At 39.6% G+C, this 23,626-nt stretch overlaps 1 protein-coding gene across 1 annotated transcript in view; it reads right to left on the reverse strand.

The window, feature by feature from the left end:
- astn1 (astrotactin 1) overlaps positions 1-23,626 on the reverse strand; it is a 1,971,124-nt gene that overhangs the window by 836,654 nt on the left and 1,110,844 nt on the right. The window lies entirely within an intron of this gene.

Consider the following 23,626-nt stretch of genomic DNA (forward strand, 5'->3'; position numbering starts at 1 on the left):
CATTTCCAATGGCTAACCCACTTAGCCTACACCCCCCTGAAAATTATGGTGCAATTTGGCATGGCCAATCCACCTAGCCTGCACACCTTTGGACTGTGGGGGGAAACCAGAGCACCTGAAGGAAGTCCATGCAGACATGAGGAGAACGTGCAAACTCCGCACAGACAGTCATAGGGTGGAATCGAACCTAGGTCTGTGAGGCAGCAGTGCTAACCACTGATGCACCGTGCTGCTCCCTGTCAGTAGATTCAGCAGAAATTATCAGAACAAAATGATGCTATACTGTAAATTTGTCTTCTTTTTGTAGAGTCAAGATCATTTTATTCATCTGACACACAATCAAACTAGAGATAACAGCGAATTAGATCTATTAGTGGCCAATTCACTTTGTTAGTTGTAAACCTATCAGAAGGTACAGATGATTTATCTGACAATTCTTGTTCTGCGAATGGGTTCTGTAACACAATGTAGGAATTGTGTAACACAATAATAGGACAATATTAAGTAGCCATTTTAAGTATAAGGAAATGTTCATATGTTGAATCGTTAAAATTAATATTAATACATCATTTAATGGGATCTCATTTGCACCTGGCAGCATTCATAATCTGGATGTTCATAAATCAGAGACCACCTGTAATTCTAGACAGCAACAACCAAGCTCTCTTTCCCCCACACTCCACCTTCCAAACAGCAACAGCTGTTAAAATAGTTTTAATTTCCGAGGACTGCCTTCACAACTTACCAAAAGAAAACACAAAATCTTTTGTGATATAAGAAGATGTAGAGTTGGATGAACACAGCAGGCCAAGCAGCATGAGAGGAGCAGGAAGACTGACGTTTCGGGCCTAGGCCCCTCTTCTGAAGAACGGTCTAGGCCCGAAACGTCAACCTTCCTGGTCCTCTCATGTTGCTTTACCTGCTGCGTTCAGCCAGTTCTCCACCTTGTCATCTTAGATTCTCCAGCATCTATAGTTCCTACTACCTCTGAAACAAAGTCTTTTGTGTTGCTCTGTCTGAATTCCTTTTGCAAGATTTCACTTCTTGGGAACTTTCATCAATATTTTAAAAGTGACAATGTTGACAGCTGGGAATTCCATTTTAGAAATCCATTTGTATGTACATATTTTATTGATAAAGTGTGCATGATTCCCTGAAGTTGCTTTACTGACTTGTTTATTCATGTTCAATCAATTCTCTTGGTCTGCCATGCATAGTCTTTACTTTATGCAATTTGAAGAAAAGAAAAAAAAGAATTTGTGCATTTATATAATACTTCACTACTTGTGGTTTTTAAACACAAAATGTGTGATATCTAGTCAAATAAGATACATCCAACAATGTCCAGATATTCTTCTGACATCTGAGTTAGTTCAGAATAAGACCATAAGACATAGGAGTGGAAGTAAGGCCCATCAAGTCCACTCCGCCATTTAAATCATGGCTGATGGGCATTTCAACACCACTTCCCCGCACTCTCCCCGTAGCCCTTGACTCCTTTTGAGATCAAGAATTTGTCGATCTCTTCCTTGAAGGCCTCCAACGTCCCGGGCTCCACTGCACTCTGTGGCAATGAATTCCACAAGCCCACCACTCTCTGGCTGAAGAAATGTCGTCTCATTTCAGTTTTAAATTTACCCCCTCTAATTTTAAGGCTGTGCCCACAGGTCCTAGTCTCCCCGCCTAACGGAAACAACTTCCTAGTGTCCACCACTTCTAAACCATACATTATCTTGTAAGTTTCTATTAGATCTCCCCTCGACCTTCTAAACTCTAATGAGTACAATCCCAGGATCCTTAGCCGTTCATCATACGTTAAACCTACCATTCCAGGGATCATCTGTGTGAATCTCCGCTGGACACGCTGCAAGGCTAGTATGTCCTTCCTGAGGTGTGGGGCTCAAAATTGGACACAGTATTCCAAATGGGGCCTAACTGGAGCCTTATAAAGCCTCAGAAGCACATCGCTGCTTTTATATTCCAACCCTCTTGAGATAAACGACAACATTACATTCGCTTTCTTAATTACGGACTCTACCTGTAAGTTAACCTTTACAGAATCTTGGACCAACACTCCCAGATCCCTTTGCACTTCTGATTTGCGAATTTTCTCACCGTTTAGAAAATAGTCCATGCCTGTATTCTTTTTTCCAAAGTGCAAAACCTCACATTTACTCACATTGAATTTCATCAGCCATTTCCTGGACCACTCTCCTAAACTGTCTAAATCTTTCTGCAGCTTCCCCACCTCCTCAGTACTACCTGCCTGTCCACCTATCTTCGTATCATCAGCAAACTTCGCCAGACTGCCCCCCGTTCCTTCATCCAGATCATTAATATATAAGGTGAACAGCTGTGCCCCAACACTGAACCCTGCGGGACACCACGCGTCACCGGTTGCCATTCCGAAAAAGAGCCTTTTATCTCAACTCTCTGTCTTCTGTCAGACAGCCAATCCTCAATCCAAGCCAGTAGCTCACCTCGAACACCACTGTATCAAAGGCCTTTTGGAAGTCTAGATAGATAACATCTACTGGGTTTCCCTGGACTAACATACTTGTTACCTCTTCAAAGAATTCTAACAGGTTTGTCAGGCATGACCTCCCCTTACTAAAACCATGCTGACTTGTTTTAATCTGACCCTGCACTTCCAGGAATTTAGAAATCTCATCCTTGACAATGGATTCTAGAATTTTACCAACTACCGAGGTTAGGCTAATCGGCCTATATTTTTCCATCTTTTGCCTTGATCCTTTCCTAAACAAGGGAGTTACAACAGCAATGTTCCAATCATCTGGGACTTTCCCTGACTCCAGTGACTTTTGAAAGATCACAACTGAATACCTTGTCTTAGCAAAGTTGGTAGCAATTTTTCACACAGAAAGATCCAACAAATGACAATAACGATGATTGGCTAGTTAACTTGTTTAAATTCAGAATCATTTAAATTTCAATTTAGAATGATTTTGCTACTGTGGATAAAGACAGAAGCTAACAAGATGACATAGTCGCATAAGGGCATTGAGCCTTCCACATAAATGTATGATGATATCACAAAAGTACACATCATTGGGTACACATACAACTGTGTGGGTGGTGTTAGAACAAAATGGAAGCAAAATTCTGTAACACTTCCAGAGCAAGACTCTGAAAAACAGTGGGTACACGGAATACATGAAGAATGTAAATAATAGTCTAACCTAATGTAACTATAAATTGGAGTCTGGTAAATCTACTGTCACCATGTGCAACAGTATTTTATAGTTACGTGAAATAAATACCGTTATTAAGAAGTCTAAGCCTGAAGATTATTCTTTACTTTGCCTTCTGCTCAACCTCTCTGTAGCATAAAAATGCATTTCAAAAGACGACGGCAACAATAGGACCAATGCCGAGTAAATCAAGGAAGCAAAAAAGATCAAGTAACATATCATCTGAGACATAGAAGTATTCAAAAAGTTATATTTTTCAAAAAGTAGTCAGCATACCTTTTGGGAACAGCCAATGGTCAGAGAGGAAAACAAATGAGCGAGCTTAACAGAAGCCATGGAAGAAGCCTCTCTGAAAAGAATCACCATCTGGAAGAATCACTGGTTAAATCTCAAGAAAGCCTTTTACTATCAGTAATAGGGGAAACAAGCCTTTTAAAAAGAAGTGAGAGCAGTGACCAGCATATTAGCAGCTAAGGGGAGAATTCTGGACTGAGAACCTGAGAAAGGAACCCATGATTGGACACCCAAATTTAATCCTTTAAGGGAAAGGTCAGTAACCCTACATTTTCACACAAAATTAGGTGGAGAGGTAGAGTTAAGACTTCTAACAGCAAGTTAGCAAAGTTATGAATTAATTAATGAAAACATTTTAAACAGTGAGTTAATTGTTTCGATAAGAAATTTGATTCAATTAGGAAGAAAATTTCAGGAATAAAAAACCATTAATGCTAACATCAAAACCTTTCCTGTGAAGGCACTGAAGTTTTTTTTGAGCAAGGTACAAAAATGAGGTTATTGAATAATTCAAAATGTTCTGGATTTCAATTGTTCAAAGCGTGTTCTTTAAAAAATATAGCAATATAGCAACATGTCCACCCCCTTGATGTTTCTGACAACTGAGAAAAGCTTCCTTGCTTTGTCTCTGCCCTAAACTTCAGAGTAAGGCAGAGACCTGTGAGTCTGGCTGAGGGAACAAAGTGCCTCAACACAGGACAAGACAGAGATGCTGTCAGTAGGTTAACAAGTGAGTGGGTGCGAAGTGAACGAGTATTAAAAGAGCAAATGAACAGTCCTGAGATGCAACCTTAACATATCCATGAGGACGGTGCCAGTCCCAGTGTGCGAGGTGTACAAAACAGGAGCAAGTGCAGTACGGAAGAGCAGAACTACTGTGACTGGATTGGCAATGTAGCACGATGATTCATTGAGGTCAGTACTTGTCGGATGGCAAAGCCTGTGGACCGTACCTGAGATGTTGACAAATGGTATGAAAGAAGCACCCTTAAACACTCACCAGAGTGAGACTCTCTGAATGAACTCGGAGCACATTGACTTGAATGCATGAAGAATATTCAAATTAAAACATGTCTAACGTAGCCATAAATTAGAGCCTGGTAGATCTATGAGTACCATGTACAATAGTATTTAGTAGTAATGTAAAATATAGTGTCATTTGGAAGTCTAAGCCTGAAAACAATTCTTTGTCTTCTCCTTGACCAGTCCATAAAGAACTCAAACTGTGTGACATTAACACATATGATTAAAATACGATTCAGAAAGGCAAATGTTAACTATATACTGAAGAGAATTTTAATATAGGCATGATATAAAACAGATTAGAAAGGCTAAAACTGGCTGACATAAACATTGTTATCTACTATTCTAAGTGTTGTGCATAAGAACCTAAAAAGTCGTAAAAAGAGATGCAGCCTTGACGAGGTTAAAGAAGACAAGTGGTGGTTTTGTGCATAAGAATGAGGGAATAATGAAGAAAGTATTTAGATTCACATTTTCACAATTTTCTCTAAAACAGAATAACTGCAAAGGCACTTTTTAAAATACTTTTTTGCCAATTTATTATGTTACAATATTAGCATCGCTAGGGCCATATACAAGTTTACAGAGTTGCATCTTATTGAAAGTCATTTGAACATCAAATTATAAAACATCTCCCACATTGTTTAATTCCGCAGTTCTGTTGCAAGTGAAACAAATTCCAATTATTTCTTTATTGATGCAACTATCTATAGAACGCATGCTGCCATAGAATTATCAGCTTGACTGTTGTTAACTGGTTTTTAATTGTTCCACCTGTAATATAAGTTGTGCCTTTGCTTTGCACTACAAGCCTTAAGCCAAGCGTGTAATTCCCAAGTTCACTCTTCTGATTTCCTTTTAAGTTGTAACATCAATGTGCATTTTTCTCATTTGGTGCGCCCTTCCTACATAATGAAACATGAAAAATTACAATTGTGATGGACTGGGCTGTATTCACAATGCTCTAACTTTTTGCTGTCCTCGGCAAAGCAGTTGGCATGCCAAGCTGTGATGCATCCGGATAGGATGCTTTCTATGGTGCATCTACATGTTCTCAACAAGTCTCTCTATGTTTGGCGCCTTCCTAAAATATACTTCTCCATTTTGGTCAGTCACTATCCTGGGTCTCCTATGATTCAATGGGATGTTTGACCTTTTCACAGATATTTTGAGGAAATCCCTAAAGTATTTCCACAGTCATCCTGGGCATGATCTTTACTCCCCTCATAAAAGTTTTTGTCTTTGTCAAACATGAAGTATCCTCCTCAGGTTTCTTGTCACCATCTTCCCCCATTCCACAGTTTATTTTCTTTTATTCATTAATGGGATGAGGGTGTCTCTGGCTAAGCAGCATTTATTGCCCATCCCTATTTTTGCAGAGGCAGTTTCAAGTCAACCACATTGCTGTGGGTCTGGAGTCACAGGTAGGTAAAGGACATTAGTGAACCAGATGGGGTTTTCCAACAATTGACAACGGATTCATGGTCATCATTAGATTCTTAATTCCAGAAAATTTATGGAATTCAAATTCCATTGCCTTCTGTGGTGGGATTTGAATCACTGTCTCCAGAATGCTACCTGGATCTCTGGATTAGCAGTCCAGCGATAATACCATTGAGCCATCATCGCTCCTAGTGACATTCAAACTGTGATCCTCACCAAAGCCCTTAATAACTGAGGCCAAACTGGTCAGTATCATTACAACAGTGCCTCTTCTCCACTGTCTCACTGAAACACTCACCTTGTCTGCAGTAAATTGTCCACAGGCATGGAGATAATCTGCAGGACATACAGGAAACTATTCAGCTTTGACTGCCTTCAATCCAAAGCAAAATCTTGGTTGGCATTGGAGCAATTAATCATTGAGATATATGTCAGTGCACTCACTCAGAAACTGAGCTTCAGGTTATTGTCAACTTCTCCAAAGCATAATGGGCCTTTCACAAAGCACAGGGAACCTGAAAGTCCTCATCCAAGCAGCTCCCACATCAAACAACCTCCCATCATCAATTAAGATCAACAGCAATTCCTGAAAAGTTTTCCATATCTTAGGCGCCTTCTCTTGATATTAAGGCAGGTACGAATGATGAAGCTCATTTTCACCTCAAACAGACCAGCTTAGCCTTTGGTCATCTGAGGATGAGAATCCTGGTCTACTGGGTAGCAGTGATCCTCCTGCATCCATAAGGTTCAGGAAGCTGAGATGAAGGATATACCAAAATGAATGTGTGAGAACAATTGTTTTATCAAAGACAATGGCATTGGAGGTTGAAGACACTGTTTAATTCAGCAGGTTCAGGCTTTCAGAAAGATGATAATTAGAGAGTCCTTGGGCTGTAGAATTGGGCATTGAAATGCTGTGATGCATGATTTAACTTTAGAGCAATGGCGGAGAAAAAATCAGCTCTTTTCCCATGCTAGCTCCTCACTGAAGCAATTCAAAACATATGGTAGAAACCTGTCCCCTCCCCATTGATCTATATCTTACTCTAGTTCCATTATTCATTCAGTTTTACTTTAAAAAGATGCATTGATGTCTACCTTAAATATTTCCAGTGGTAAAGCATTCCATGTTTCTATAATTCTTTGCTAAAAGACATTTCGTCTAATGTGCTCTCGGGACGTAAATTAACATAATTTACATTGATAGCTATTCACCCACCTGTCCAATGAGAAGTACTTTTCTGCTTTTCACTTCCAACGGGATTCTTTATGGTGTTGAAAAATCTCTCTAATGTACCTTCAGTGATTCTTAAAATTTGGAATTAGGATTATTTCCAGTGAAGTAACTCTCCCCAGGCTTGCATCCTTTTGGTACCATCTTAATGTGGCTATATTATGTGCCCTATACGGAATCATTTAAGGAAATTATCCCTAAGTACAGGAATCTAATGGGTTAATAATCTCACACACACTAACTTGCTCAAGTAATCATCTTAATACTTGCACTACACCAACGTAACGCCTTGTCTACAAGAACGTGTCTAATCTCTCTATTGCTGATGTCAGGCTAATGCGATTTCATACAGGCATGGGCAGCAGTGTGTCTCACAGCCTCGGGGACCCGGCTTTGATTCCACCCTCAGGGGTGACTGTCTGTACGGAGTTTGCACATTCTCCACATGTCTGCCTCCGAGTACTGGGGTTTTCTCCCACAATTCAAAGATGTTAGGTGCATTGGCCGTGCTAAATTTCCCATAGTATCCAGGGATATGCAGGTTAGGTGAGTTACCCATGGAAAATGCAGGGTTACAGGGACAGAGTAGGGAGATGAGTCTGAGTAGGATGTTCTTCGGAAGGTCAGTGTGGGCTTGATGGGCCAAGTCGCCTACTCACACACTGTAGTGTTTCTGTGAATCAGTGATTAATGGTGATGGGGATTGGTGTGGGTTAGTATGACACGGCAGTAAGTGGGGAACATATTGCAGCCCATAGAGAGAACTGACCTCCTCCCTACATAGCTGTCTGGAAGAGTGCACAGCAAAGACTGCACAGTTACGGGTGGCAAAGTCAGATCTGGCGGGCATGGTCTAGGGTCATGGCCTCCACTCCTGATCCTGGGCAACGAGAACAAATGATCAGCAGCATCCCATCCATCAGGACCTCCAGGTCCCTGCCTGTAAAGGGAGGTGCCAGTATCCACTGTCTGAAATGCCCAGGGCAAAGAAATCAGAAACTGTGTTTGGCACCTCCAGACTGACGGTACTTGTCTGAGTGAACACATGTTTTTAAAAATGGCAAGGGACACATGTTTTTGAATGGTTACTCGGTCAACGGCGAGTGGTGGGTTCTTCCAGGAACAGCACAGGTGTGTTACAATGCGTTAAAATTGGAGACAGGGATGTCATTGTGTTGGGTAAGCTAGTTCAATGAGGTGTATGCGATAAGAAAAGGCAAGAAATCTTGCTGGGCCTCTGAGCAAGAAACCTTCCAAAAAATACACAACACAACTCACACAGTCCAAGGTTGAGCCCACTGTTTTAATGAGGCTGATAACCAGGATCTCCCAGTAACAGGAGTTTGTTACTTCTGCTCTATTTGACTCTCATCCATGTTCAAACAGCCTTGATTACTTTACTCTCTGATTGCACTGATGTGGTTAGAATCAGAGTAAATAATTATCTGCCCACGCATATGTGCATTGATATTCTCCATTTTGGGAGTTGGGGACAAATTAATTCCAAACTTTTCTCAATCTACACAGATGGCTTGTCCCCAGTCCAGATGTTGCTCATATCAATTCCATCAGTTCACATAACTGTGCACCTCTTTACCTATTACCTTTCTCTTGACCATATCATAACATTGCTGGTCACTTTCTCTCTGATTCCTGAATAACAGTGTAACAAGTTTTTTTCCCCCCCCTTTCATTCAGCCTCATTATTTTTCTCGTGTTAGTTCGTAATTTTTTTCACCTGGCATTCTTCCTGGTCAAGTAATTTTCATCATGACTCTGTAGCACTCATTAAAGCTCAAAATGTCTCCAACATTCTTACTTCAGCATGAGTATTACAATTTTCCCAGGTATACAATGCTGCTGACTGCGTGTAATCTTTAAGGCTCCATATTAATTACCAACCAACTCAGGAAGTACAAATGCAGAAATGTAATGAAACAGAATATTTATCATTTTATTCCACTTGCAAAAAGAGTCCAATCCCTTTGGAGCATTTCACAGTTGTAGCTTTATTAAAGAAAATAATTAAAATTTGAAATTCATCAGCAAAAATATGCAAACACATTGTTAACCAAAATGGTCAAGTTGAATGCAGTGAATTTCTGGAAAAAAATGGAGATCTGAGAATAAAAACAACATGCCCCATAAAATTTGCAATCTTTTTGTGTTGACTCAGATGATAGACAGGTTTGAGCAAATTATTCATTATCTATTTCCACCTTGGGTTTTGTGGACATTGAAAATAATCCTCATTACAACAATAATCTACTGAAACATCAGCGCAAAAAATTTTACTTCGCTGGCTTTATTTCATTCAACTTGTTCGAACCTTGTCATTCTTCCTTGTACTATTTTACAGTGAAATGTTCTGTGTGCTAATTTTCTCATGCATGATGCTCCCATCAACATTCTGGTGGGAACAAACACAAATTAAATCGACTGGAAGCCTTTCAGTTCAATTTGTTTCCAGTTCAATGCAGCTCCAGATTTGGCAGATCAAAATGATCAATATACAGAAGCAACCAGGTCAATCCTTGATGCGTCAACTGTGTCAAGATCTGGAGGCAGTGTTAATGAGCAATAAACAGGCTGGTGAATTCAGCAGTCTGATGTATCAGCTCATCTGAGGTGCACACACGGTTAACCATTCCTGTAACCTTTTTTGTTTTCCTCCCATTCACGAGCAGTGTCTTTTAGTTGGGTTTGAGTAGTTGCTTTGTGTCTGAGGGCATCCTGCTTTCTTCTTTCGGTCATCTTTCTTGTGCAACAGAGCAAGTAGTTGGATCATTTTTACAATTTACCCAAGCTCATAACACAAGTTTCTGACTGTCTCAGTCACACTGCAGCCTTCTGGATCTGGCATCCTTCTAAGTAGGAAAGACAATGTGTGGGCAGGAAGCAATCCATTTTGGATGGGATGCCTTCACATGTATGTGTTATGAAGCCCCATCCTTCAGAGGTAGGTTCTATCACAAGTGCCATACACAAAGCTTTCAAGAGTCTTTGGAGGGTGTTTCTGGCTTTTGTGCCTGCGCCAAGCTTTTGTAGCTGCTGGTCATTGTAATGGCACATGCCTGCCACAGGAGTCATCACTGTATTCCTCTGTTGTCAGCTCTGAGGTGAAATAATTAACTTTCAGGGGCTTCATGTCACATTAGTAAACATCCTTAAAGTGGAGCCTTTGGTGTCTCATGAATCATCTGACAGCCTCACTTGGCAGAACGAGATTAGGAATGTGACCACCTTCCACCCTGTGGACATCCTACAGGCAATGAGCTGGCTGCTTTTGAGTGCTGACAAATCTGTTTTTGACATGAATGCTGCATTTGGAATTGTTTTCCTGCTGGCTATATCCAAAAGAGTATCAGAAAATACTGAAGAAACTCAGTGTGACTGACAGCAAACATGGAGAGAGATACTCTGAGCTAACTTCTGTTTTTGAGTCTGATATAAGTCTTCTTCAGATATCCATAATATGTTGCAAGATACTCAGGCGAAAGTGGTTAAGCTTCTCTTTCTGATCACTGTTTACATTGTCTATAATTCGCAGTTGTACAAGAACGCACTTAGAACATGGGTCTTCTGAACCATTGGCTTGGTCATATGACTGTGCATTATTATTCCATACATATCTTGTAACTCAGCCAAACATAGTATCTATTCTCCCTATGCCTGTAACAATAACCAAGGCACAGGTTATGAACCACCGTGTATCCAATCTAATGAAAAGTGCTAGCTAAATAGAAAATCATTATCCACAGTAGATCTGCCGGCATGGAAACTACACTATGCTTCCAGGTACAATCTGACTGCAAGTTAATGGAGTATGATTCTTGCATTGGCTTTCCCCGTAACACTAAGGAGTGAGGTGCTGCTGTAGTCATTGCAGTCTTCTTTATGATTCTTTTGTTTGTTGTTTTTTTTTTGTTTTACATGTCTCCTGTGGAATGGAGGCTTTTTCCAGCAGAGGTCATTGAGACCTGCAAATAGATGGAACTTTGTGTTTAAATAGCTTCTGTCCTGGCAGCGTTCCTTCTCTTTGCTAAGGCAATCTATTGTCTTCTCAAGCTCAAGTGATGATCTAATTTGTTCATGACAGAAAGCAATGGGAGAGCATGTAGTGGTAACTAGGAGATGTCCATCTCACAGGGTTTTTGCTCACTCTGGTTTCTAGCCTAATTGGAAAGCTATTTATTGCTTTTATTAAGTACCTCACTCTATACTGAAATTATGAGGGTAACTTTGAATCTGACAGGAATAAGCAACCTTTTTGATTCCTTCATATAGAAATCAGGGACATTCACTATCACAAACAGTTTAGATTTCTTGACCATTTGTTTCATATCTGCCTAACTTACACAGCCATCTTGACTATTTTCAGACAACACAGTGTTTTAGGTTTTGGGTTGATGTTGTGCACTGTGTAGGCTTTGCTTTAACTTTGCATCAAAAGTCAGTGAGTAGTTGGTTCACAGAGGATTGAACTTAGCAACTTCCAAATTTCATTTGCTACCAATGGCTGCACCTCCATCAGATAATATCTGAAGGGAGTGAAGGCACTCAGAGGATGCCACTGATGACTCAACTGACTATCAGTTGTCTGCTCAGTGTAAGCTTATACTTGTTTAAAGGCAGTGATTCCCACACTCTCTTCCAATGCCAGTCGAAGGTGTGACTTGTTTCTCAATTGGAGCATGTGCTGGTTTCATGTAGAATAGCAATGCCAACATCACATTTCTGTGGCTCAGAGGCAGTCAGGGAAATGTGTATACTTGCTGTGCAATGTGTATCAATGTGCCATGACATGGCACAGAATCCTCCCACAGCAGCTTCCAAGCTGGAAGGTCATCCTTTGTTGTTTCCTGCAAAGCCCAAGCGTGCTTTATTTTGACATATTATTTTATGGAAGTTTTGTACTGCTGGCAAGTCTGGCACATGTTGCTCAACCCTGGTTGCCCTTGAACTTATTGCCCTAGAGAGCCAACTAAGATCAATCACATTACCTACATGTGGCTCCAGAACCACAGCAATGATGGTAAATTTAGCTTCTTGAGGAACATTATTAAACCAGATGGGTTTTTACAACAATTGACAGTGGTTACATGGTGACCATTGAACTAGCTTTAACTAGTTTTTTTTGTTGAATTTTAAACCATATCCCTGGAATATTAGGCCAGGTCTCTGCATATCTGGACCAGAGAAATTATCCACTGATGCCCCTGGAGGTGCAGGCATGCCGAGCTACTGTATTGCCCAAAGGCTGGTATCCAGACAAAAGGCTTACACCTGATGACTAGTTAGTTGCAAGCATTGTGTGAAGGTGCTAACTTGAAGGAAAGCCCAGCTCCCAAACAGTATCTTACCTCATCTATGTCAGACTTACTCCTTTAGCCATGACCTCGTGATACTGTTGTTACTATTGTTAACAATGAAAAGGTACCCAGCAGCAGTGTGCACATTGCCACATTTGTCAATGTGATCTTGTCTTGCACATGTGCCATCTCCTGACCAAACTCAATGAAGCAGGCCCTCAACACCCACAGCCTGCTGGGAAAACCCAGCCGAGTCACTGATTCCCACCAACAGAGCTCCTATCTTGGCAGAGTGAGTTAAACTAAGATAAATTAAACCCCTTTACGAGGCCACCACCTCAGTATTTAGCTCCCTCAGCACAAATCACAGCTGAAAACCAATTTTTTAAGCTACTAAAGCTGCCTAAAAGGCTCAAAAAATTGTACAAACGCCATCCACCCCCACCAACCTCCGCAGCCATTGTGCTAAATCCCCTCACTGCAATATTAAATCCTCCAAAAATCTCTCATCACAGCTCTACATCTCCCCAAAATAAATCCTTACTGTAGTGAATTCCCGAGCATCAACAAATAAAGCAATAAGGGTGTCATGATGGTACTACCTACTCCCCAATTTGCTTAGCACTCAGCATGAAAAACTAGGCCATTTAAAATAAACTCTTTATGGGGCATGGGCATCGCTGGATGGGCCAGCATTTATTGCCCATCCTTAGCCGTCATTGAAGACGTTGGTGAACTGCCTTCATGAAACTTGCCATCCATGTGCTATAGCTGGATCCACAACACCAAGTGGAAGAGAGTTCCGGGATTTTGACCCAACCACAGTCAAGAAGCAACAACATAATTTCAAGTCAGGATGGTGAGTGGTTTGGAGGGGAACGTGAAGGTGGTGGTGTTCCCATGTACCTGCTGCCCTTGCCCGTCTAGATGGAAATTGTTGTCGGTTCACAAGGTACTGTCTTCAGTGAATTTTTGAGGTGTTATCTTGATGGGAAACAATGCTGCTGCTCAGCATCGGTGGAGGAAGGTGTGATCGCTTGTGGAAGTGGTGTCAATCAAGCTGGCTTCTTCATCTTTGATGGTGTCAAAATACTTGAGTTTAGTTGGAGCTAAACCCATCCAGGTAACTCCCACCTCCCATGTGTGGGAACTTCCACATCAATGTCCTAGCACTGAGATGATTGGCCTCCAAAAATCACAACTTGTTACTCAAAGCTAGTCATGACTCCATGACACTGATCCAGCTCTCTCAGTACAGCTCTTAGAGAGAACAGAACCTTTGACACTCCAGCTTATATTTGTCAGCCAGGGCTCCCTGATTGAACCAGATTAACAGCCCCAATCAGTGAACTCATTTTTAAATCTACCTGCCTGACCTCATTATAATTACTGCAGATGGGAATATTGAAACTGTATTTCTGTACCTAATGAAAATGCAAACAAAAAAAAAAGAGTTGAAGCGGTGGAGACACCATTGCTACAGTGTCAATCTTGAACACTCCTCCAGCTCCTCAACCTCCAAGTGTCCTTACCCTAGGATTTTACAATACAATTGTAGGGGGTGAAAAAAAAATTTCATGAGCTAGAATGTAACGTTTACGTTCTCCAATCCAGTATTACTTGTTGTTCATTGTGCACAATCTACAGTGAGAAAAAATATCAACACTGCACACAAATGTAACCTAAAGCTCCAGATGTACCTCTCAACTTTCACCTCTTCCTATTCCCACTTTTGAACTCTCAGGCTTTAGCTTTATGCACAATGAACTCAATGGCAATTCAGCCACAATTGCCCCTTGTTTTGCTGGACACTGTCTGCAGATTCCTGTTCTATACACTGGCATAAATAGCAACATGCTGTGGCTGTTTTTCCATTTTCTCTACAATAACAGGTCTGGAATTGTGATTATCTGGGGAGAATCAATCAATTGACCTCCTTCATTAAAACTACAGGTTTTACATCCTTGGTGCTTGTTTGCAAATTTTACATGTGCTGAACATTATTGTATGCAAAATAACAAATAAATATACCAGCAGAAATGTAGCGGTGAATGAAGATTAAATCAACACAGCACATCATTTCAACTCATAGTAGTTTTTCAATTTTAAGACATACTTACATTTTTGTCATGAAGTTATGTATCTTGTCTGCATTTAATTCAAAACACGTACTATGTAATATCAACTATTGTCTTTCACATTGACAGCTTGGATTAACAATGAAATTACAAATAGACTTCAGTTGTCATTAATTTAAAATACATCCTTCATAATCAGTAAATATAATCTATCTTTTAATTCTAGATCCATATATCTGAACTCCATATGCTGGAGGGCAAGGAAAACAGTGAGTTTGCATTATAATAGCGCACACACATTTTTCTTGTTTTATAGTCCAGACCAAGCACCCCCCGCCCCCCAAATATTCAGAAGATAATCTAGATTCTAAATATTTCTTATTTTAAAGGTAAATGTAAATTGGTACATTTCAAATGCATTTGGATCGGTCAACACACTTGACGTTTAGCAAAACACACTATTTATACACTACGGTTAAAATACAACAAAGGAAAAAAAAGAATTGGCTAAGGTGAAACTGTATCAAAATACTTAACAAAATAACAGATACAGCAACTATTACTAATTAACTGTTTCAATATAATAACATCTTATAAACACACCCTTGGTGAAGAGAACAAAATAGATTCCTTCACATGCAATGCTGTAGCCCAGGAGGAAAACCACCAAAAGAAATATCACAGAGAATGTAGCAGGGAATAATGTACTGCAGCTTCCAAATCCTGCCAAGACCCCAGCAACAATGACAGAAAGCTAAATCTAAAATCCTGGTTCTTTGGATGCTTGACCACACCTATTCAGCATGATTCTGTTGTTTCAACATTAGAAAAAAAATCAAGGCCTCACAAGCTGTTTATTTCACACATATTCAATAGACAGCTCATTACCTCTGTCTTAAAACCTCTCTGCAAAACAAAAGGACAAAATACACCTCTTAAAGCCATAGTATCATCACATATGATCTTTAGAATGTCTCAAGCCAATCACAGTGACTGATGGCTGTTCAAAAAGTAGTTACTGTCATAACATGCAATCGAAAAATGCAACAACCAAAGTGCTCATGGCAAGGGCTCACACACAGCCCAACGTAAGTGGCCACTATTTCAGTTGAGCAGTATTAATTTGGGGATTAGCTTCACTGTTGGATTTACAAAGTAGCTATCCAAAGTGAGACCAAAATCACCAACCTTTCACCATAAACCAGCAAATCATCCACAATAGTAAGTGCTTCCTGTGCCCAAACAAGGTGATCATCACAGTACCACTGAGGCACTGCTTGTGTAACTTTCTTGCAGATGTGAATATGTTCCTCATCTTATATCTAGGTTTATTGGACTTGCCAGTCGGTGCACTGCAGTGAATTGAAAATGAGACTTCATCTCATCGTTGAATATCATTGATCTCATCCTGTGTGTCGGACGGTTGATGGTGACTCTGCACAATGCATCTGATCTTGTTAACAGCCGGCAATGGACATATACCTTTTGTGGGCATATCTCATGGATCTCAAACAGAATCTCTGAATTTTTGAAGGAATTCTTGAAGGATCCTTTTAATCAAGTAAGGAAACAAAGGGTTTATGGTCTGACTGTATGACAAACTTTAAGCTAATTAATATAAAATCATGGAATCCAGAGAATCCCTGCAAGTATGGAAGCGGGCAATTTGGCCCATTGAGTCGACACCGACTCTCAGTAAAACATCACACACAGACCCACCCCTCTACCCCGTAGCCCTGCACTTCCCATGGCCAATCCACCTAGCCTACACATTCCTGGACAATGTAGCATAGCCAATCCCCCTATTCTGCACATCTTTGGACTGGGGGAGGAAACTGGAGCACCCGGAGGAAACCCACGCAGACACCGGGAGAATGTTCAAACGCCACACATTCAGTCGCACTAGGGTGAAATCGAACCCGGGTCGCTGGTGATATGAGGTAGCAGTGCTAATCACTGAGCCACCGTGCTGCCAAAACTATACAAATTTGTATGGCTGAGAAAGCCTCTCTTTCTATGATAGCGTACTACTTCTTTACTCTTGAACTCAGGGACATGTGACAATAAAATGTAATGTATTCTAATCTAATTGCTTGGTCTCAGGCATAATAAAGTTGTCTGTGACAGCCACATGTGTGATTCACAATAAGGACTGCCTATAGCCCTGTGAATGTGAGGCATCTGCAGCAATTGTGGTTCATATTGAAGGGTTATGCTGCACAAAGGCATGTGGTGAAATCAGTATTTCCTCTGAAAATCCTGTTCCTGATGGTGAACCCCAAACCATCCTTGAGCATTCTTTAATTGTTACCTTAAGAGTTCAGTAACTTGGGCTAGATTGGGCACAATGATTATTAATCATTCCAAGGTACACTTGAAGATCTTGGACAGAAATAGCAACTGGGAATTTGCTAATTACTTCATTCATTTTTGGATCTGCTATCAGCTTGCTATTAACAATGTGCCTGAGGAAATGAATAGATATTTTTCAGAATACATACTTTTTACTTACAAAACAGACTTTCTTCATCCAGTCAATTTAAAGCTGCTCTAAACGCATATTTGATGGATTCACCATGGTCTAAGACATTGTCCAGATGACACATCGTTCATTTAAGACCCTACAGAATGTTTGACATATTTCTTTCAAAAATTTCCAGCACTGGTATTATACCAGATAGAAAATGATTAAAAACAAATCTTCTGAATAGAGTAATGAAGGTTGTTAGTACTCTAGACTTTTCATCCAAAGTGTTACGGACCAGACCTGACCCCCTTAAAACATTTTAAGAAATTAGTCCAGACCATAACTTTTTCTTATTTTAAAGCAAATACACCGGACCTGTTCCAGATGCAATGGCCGACATGAAGCAAAACACAGTTTATTTAAACACTGTGGTTAAAATACAACCAAAGAAAGGCGAATTTAGAATAGTGTAACTCTATCGGGAAATCTTAGCAGAATAATAGATGGAATAAATATTCCTAAATAACTGTTCCAATATAGTAACATCCCAGAAATATACCCCTTGGCAAAATGAAAAGTTCAGACACAGGTTCTCACATGCAGTTCTCGAACCCAGGGAGAAAAAAATTCAAGAGAAAATTCAAAGAGAGTTACAACAAGGAGATGTTCACTGAAGCTTCCAACTTTGTTAAGACCCCAATAGCTTCTGACATTACTCAGAAATCTTGCTCTGAGGGAGCTGGCCACACCTGTTCTGGCTGCATTAAAAAAAAACCAAGGCCTCCCAAGCTGTTTACTCAATGACTCTTCAGTAGCTAGATCAATCCCTTTCGTTCAATCTTTCTCTTAAAATAATGTCTTAAAGCTGTAGCATCATCACAAAAAGGGAATTACCAAAATCCACCGTCTATGTACGGGGTTGTGAATATGGTCATTTTGAATAACCTGGCCACACTTTCATCCGGCTTTCTCTTACAACAGCTTTATTAGGTGTTAGTTGGCACAAATGTGAAAGAATCCTGCCAGAGCATCACTCTACATGCTTCACGGCTAAAGAAATGTCACCTCTTCTAGCTGAAGGAATTCTTGTTTTAAGATATGAAAAGACGTGCTGGTTTGTACCATTTTTGCCAAGTGATATTATGCTTGGTCTTAAGCCATCTTAGGCCATTAGATTACATTGGAAAGTTTTCTTTGAAGTGACTTCTCATTTCTTACTGTTTAACCTATTCCACATCCTTGCTAAGGGTAAGGTCTACATAAATGATTTTATGTTTAAATGGGAACCTTCCTGAATCTGAAGATTACTGTTTCCAATATCTGTTTTCTCTTGTCTCGTAGCGGCTTTAACATGACTTTTAATTAAAATCTTTCCAGACCATACAACTCTGCTCCTGTTGGTTGGACATTGATACTATGATAATACATTGATATGGGAATACATTGATAATCACAGGTTGGCGTCTGACAAAACTGTCACACTTGCTCAAATGTCTAGTTTAAAGTTGGTAACATGTCCACCGATACACATATCTGCATTCCACTGTGCATGGCCAGGGTTATGGATCTTATCATTTCAGTTATTTTTTGGACATTCTCTTCTAAGAGTGTTATTCATGAAGTTGACCAATTTCCATGTCTGAAGGTGTTTTTTTAAGATCCTTTGAAGTCAGAGGTTTCTCTTTGGCACATTTTTCCAAAATAATCAATATTTTTGGGGTGAAAATATTTTGTTTTGTTCATGCCTATCATCTTTTTGACACCATGGGGTTCATAAGATTTTATGGCTTCTTGTACATTCCCCCCTAATTTTATCATCCCTTTTGGTGCCTCTTTTATTGCCTATGCTTAAGGAACAATGCGGTCATTGGAGGTTTCCTAAAACTTTTTATTTTCATTTCTCAAGATTGCTTTTATCTGCTTATGAACCTGTTTCTCATAAGCTCTTTTGATTTTTCCAGGGTGAGGTCTTCTTTAGGCTACAATAAATCTGATAGGGATTCATTGGCAATGCTTATTACAATGTGGCCTTGTATTGATTCTGCTTTTAAGATTCCACATCCACATGCTTCAACCAGACTGTAAAGGTTATTGACAAAAGCACCAGCTGGTTCACCTGATTTCTGGATTCTTATTTTGAATTTAATTCTTTCCCGAATCCTGCAACTCTTCCAGTCAAAGTAACTGTTAAAGGCTTTCAAGGCTACTTCAAATTTATCTGATATCCTAGAAGTGTCTTGTTTTATGATAACATCATCTGCCACTGTTGCTATAGTGTAAGGTTACGAATTCACTTGTTCTGCTTCATGCTTACTGTCTAATTTTGAAACAATTCTATTTTACAAAAATATTTTTCTACAATATGTCAAAAATAAATGTGATTTGAATGGGTAGCTAGTTAATTCAGTACAGGACCCGTGGACTGAGTGGCCTCTTGTGTTATAACCAGATCTGTATTTGATTTCGTTCTTCTATGTGTCCAAATTTCTTGGCTAATGTGAATAAGTTGTGTAATTTATTTATATTAATATCATTTATTTAAGAGTTTGAATTTTTAACTAGTGGCATTTGGGCTTTGGCCTGTGTGTATGAGGGGTTTTAATTAATCAACTTGTCAGTTTTTCTCGAGTCATGATTTGAAACTGAGTTTTCACTACATTGTAAGCAGTAACTACTTCATTATAAATTAAGTAGCAGAACATACAGCATATGGAACAATGTCCAACTTGCCTGAAGCCTTGTTGATTCTCCTCTTAATGTCTGTGTTTTGTCATCTCAGAATATTATTATTATTATTATGGACGGTGTTGTTTGCAGAAAGTGATAGTAATGCATACAGCTGTTACCATTACGTGTGGTCAAATGTTCTCAAATCATCTGAGATGCCTTGGGTCGATCCAGTCCCATTCATTTCTGAAGAACGGTCGAGGCCCAAAACATCTGACTTGCTGCTCCTCTGATGCTGCTTAGCCTGCTGTGTTCATCCAGCTCTGTACCTTGTTATCTCAGATTCTCTAACAACTGTAGTTCCTACTATGTCTCTCCCAATAATAATCTTCTTTGTATTAGTCTTTGTTCCTGATACCAAGTGGAAAAGGGTGCCACATAAAGTTTTGGCAAAAACAAAGCAGAGGGTTCAATTTTGATCAACAGTAAAGGTTTATTACATAAATAAAAGCAAAATACCGCAGGTGATGAAAACCTGCAAAAAAAACAGAAAATGCTGCAGAAACACAGCAGATCTAGCAGAGAAGGAGAAAACAGAGTTAATATTTTGAGTCTGATATGACTCTGCTTCAGAACAGGTCTATTGACTATTACTAAATGGTTAGTTATATTAAACCTGTGACCCATTGCTTTTTTAAAAAAATACGACATCAGGCTCCATTTAAGAGAAAGTGCACACTACTGTCAGCTAAAGTGACTCAGCATTCAAACAACTAGTACTGCAGCGCTGGAACACAAATCTCGGGTTAGTTCATCCAAGGACCAGTCCTTTACATCCTGATGAGCACAGTTCATCACATTATGTCTGTTAACAGTTTCAGATACCAAATGCTTTGCACAACATTATTCGCAGTGTGCCCAATTATTATACCTTTCTATTCTTTCCACTTCAAGTATAACCCAGGTTCTGAGCTTCATTCTTTGCAGCTGTATACGAACTTACACCTCCCTAAATCAGATGCACAGGTACTCCTCTGCACCAAGGACTGCACTTGATAAACATGAACCACTGATATCCTCTCCACTTCTTGTGCAATGGAGCACACTCTTATGAAGGCAAGCATAGCCATTAACAAAAAAAAATGCACCACTTGCTCCGCAGCATTCAATTTTATTTCAGCCCCTGCTGTCAGGTCATTCTGCAAGCCAATAACACAATTTTATCATTGCCGGAATTCAAATGATATTGGACAAAGTATGTTAGCAGAGCAAAAAACTTACAAACCTAATAACTGCACACATACAACATTACTGAAAGTTGCACAAAGTTTTCCCAGACTGTGCACCAGTGAATCGGCAATGAGGAGAAGAACCTCTTTGAGAACAGCAACGCAAATGGGACGTCGAGGCAATGATTTCTACCCATGAATTCACTATTGTACTTTAGAGCTCTCAGTGTGATTTTGATCTACTATACCTGTAGGACCGGAGGTTGCAAAATAAAATATATTTTACTTCCAATTATTTAAAGCCAGAAAAGGGAGAAGATACACTTCTGCAAAATAACTGAATAATCTGTAAAAGATGCAGGCGTTAGTAATCCATTTTATGCAGAAGCTCATCCTTTTGTTATTAACAACTCTACAAGTATAGGGATCAAATAAACTTGTTGATTTTTAATATGGGAGCTACAAGCATAAACAAAGCTCAAGAAGATTTGATCAGCTTTGTACTTGGAGACCAACAAGATTAAAAAAGATTCCATTTGTGCTCCGGATATTTTGATCCTTGCACTTTGTATTCTTGTCAGCAACGGCCCTATTTCTCTTTCCTCTCAAACCCATTATGATTGCAATCTAAAATCAGAGACTGGAAAGTGATTTGTGCTAATAATGAAAAGGAGACTTAATATTAAATGAAAGAACAGCATATTGATTTTTGTCAAAGCAAAGCTTAAGGGGAGACACTTGTATAATAAGCTGGCAAAAAAAGACTTAGAGGATACATGCAGAATTGACGTCATGGACACTAATGCAAGGTGTGAACAAAGAGACATCCAAAAATCAAACAGAAATAATAGATGTCCAGTTTCTCTATGTCTCTGGTTGTTGTGAAGGGATGATTATACATAAGCTACTATCAATGCCTGAATTTTAGTGCAAGAATGAATAAAACTGTTTAGTATGACTGCAGTGGGTTTGATTGTATGTTCTAAATGCATCATTCCTAAGTCAGTGCGCTTAGTTCGATATATCATGTTTCTGCAATTCTGAGAGTATATAGAAACTCAGAAGGAGCAGGCCATTCACCTCATTAAGCCTGCTCTACTACTCAGTATGATCAAGACTGATCTTCTGTCTCAATTCCACTTCCCTGATTTTGTCCCATATCTCTTGATTCTTTTAAAAATCTAAAATAAAATCCACCTCTTTCTTGAATATATTCAGTGAATTGGCCTCTTCTGCATTAGAGCTTTCTACATTTGGTGTACCCTTTGAGTGAAGAAACATGTCCCCAGTTCAGTTCAAAATAGCCTACCCTGTATCCTGAGACGACATCTCAGTTTGTGACTCTCCAACCAGGGAAAACACCCTCGCTACGCTTAGCTTGTCCAACACACTAGAATTCTAAAGATTTTAATCAGATTCTCCCTCATTCCTTTAAACTCCAGTGAACGCAGGCCCAGTCAATCTAGTCTCTCATTGTAGGACAGTCATCCCTAGTATCAACCTAACAAAACTCCACGTATTTCTTCTGCATATTCTTTCATAGATAGGAAGATCAAAGTTGCAATAGCACTGCAGTGTGGTCTCACCAAGGCTTTGCAGAACTATAATAAGACATTGCTATTTTGGTAATCAAATATTCTTGCAAAAAAAGCCAATATATCATTTGCATTCTTAATTGCTTACTATACCAGCCTGTCCACTTTGATTGGTGTACAAGGATAATCAGACTCCTTTGTGCATCCACACTTCAAATATATCACTGTTTAAGTGCTTTCCCTTTCTGTTTTCACACCAAGCATATAACAAAATTTTAGCCTCATTGTCCTTGCATATATCATGTATTTGCCTTTCACAAAACTAGTCGAAATTCTCTTTGCATCTTTCTCACAACTCACAATCACACCCAGTTCTGTGTAGTCAGCAAATTTTGAAAATATTGCATTTGGTTCCAGGTCATTTACACATATGAATAGCTAGAGCTGAAACACTAATCATTGTGACACCTCATTTGTCACCACCTGCTCCTCGGACCGAAACATCAGCCTTCCTGCTCCTCTGATGCTGCTTGGCCTGTTGTGTTGATCCAGTTCTGCACCTTGTTATCTCAGATTCTCCGGCATCTGAGGTTTCTACTATCATTAGTATCTACACTTTATGACACAAAGTAAGTCACAAGTTGTTATGCAATGGAAGACATCAGTGAAAGGTGCCTTGGAAATATTGGTTTTGTTCTTTCTAGTGCGAGGTTCCTTCTAGGTCAAACCTTTTGAGCACTTGTACATTCAGCAACTTTGGATGTCATTTAGCTTCTTTCTCTGCAGAGGTAGTTATTCCAATTGTGTGGCCCTCTGTCTGGTCTTCCCATTCAAGATCCAGTGTCACCTCAGACAGGAGCGATTGAACACCTCTTTGGCTGGCCCATATATATCTGTATTCACGATTTTAATTAATCAGCCTCAATCTGCTCTTTATCATTCTTCAGATGTTGCCTGATGTCTCAGTTCTACAGTCCATTGTTTAGATAATGGGAGCGATTGATTAATGCATGTGTTACATTCATTTTCTTAAAAGAAACACCTGTAAACAGTGATTTTGTTCAGTGGTTGAATACCAGAATGCACACAAATGTCTTTCATAATTGCTTCCTCTTGCCCTTGCTTAGCGTAT

The sequence above is a fragment of the Stegostoma tigrinum genome, chromosome 8 (genome assembly GCF_030684315.1).
Source record: "Stegostoma tigrinum isolate sSteTig4 chromosome 8, sSteTig4.hap1, whole genome shotgun sequence".
In the NCBI taxonomy this organism is placed as follows: domain Eukaryota; kingdom Metazoa; phylum Chordata; class Chondrichthyes; order Orectolobiformes; family Stegostomatidae; genus Stegostoma; species Stegostoma tigrinum.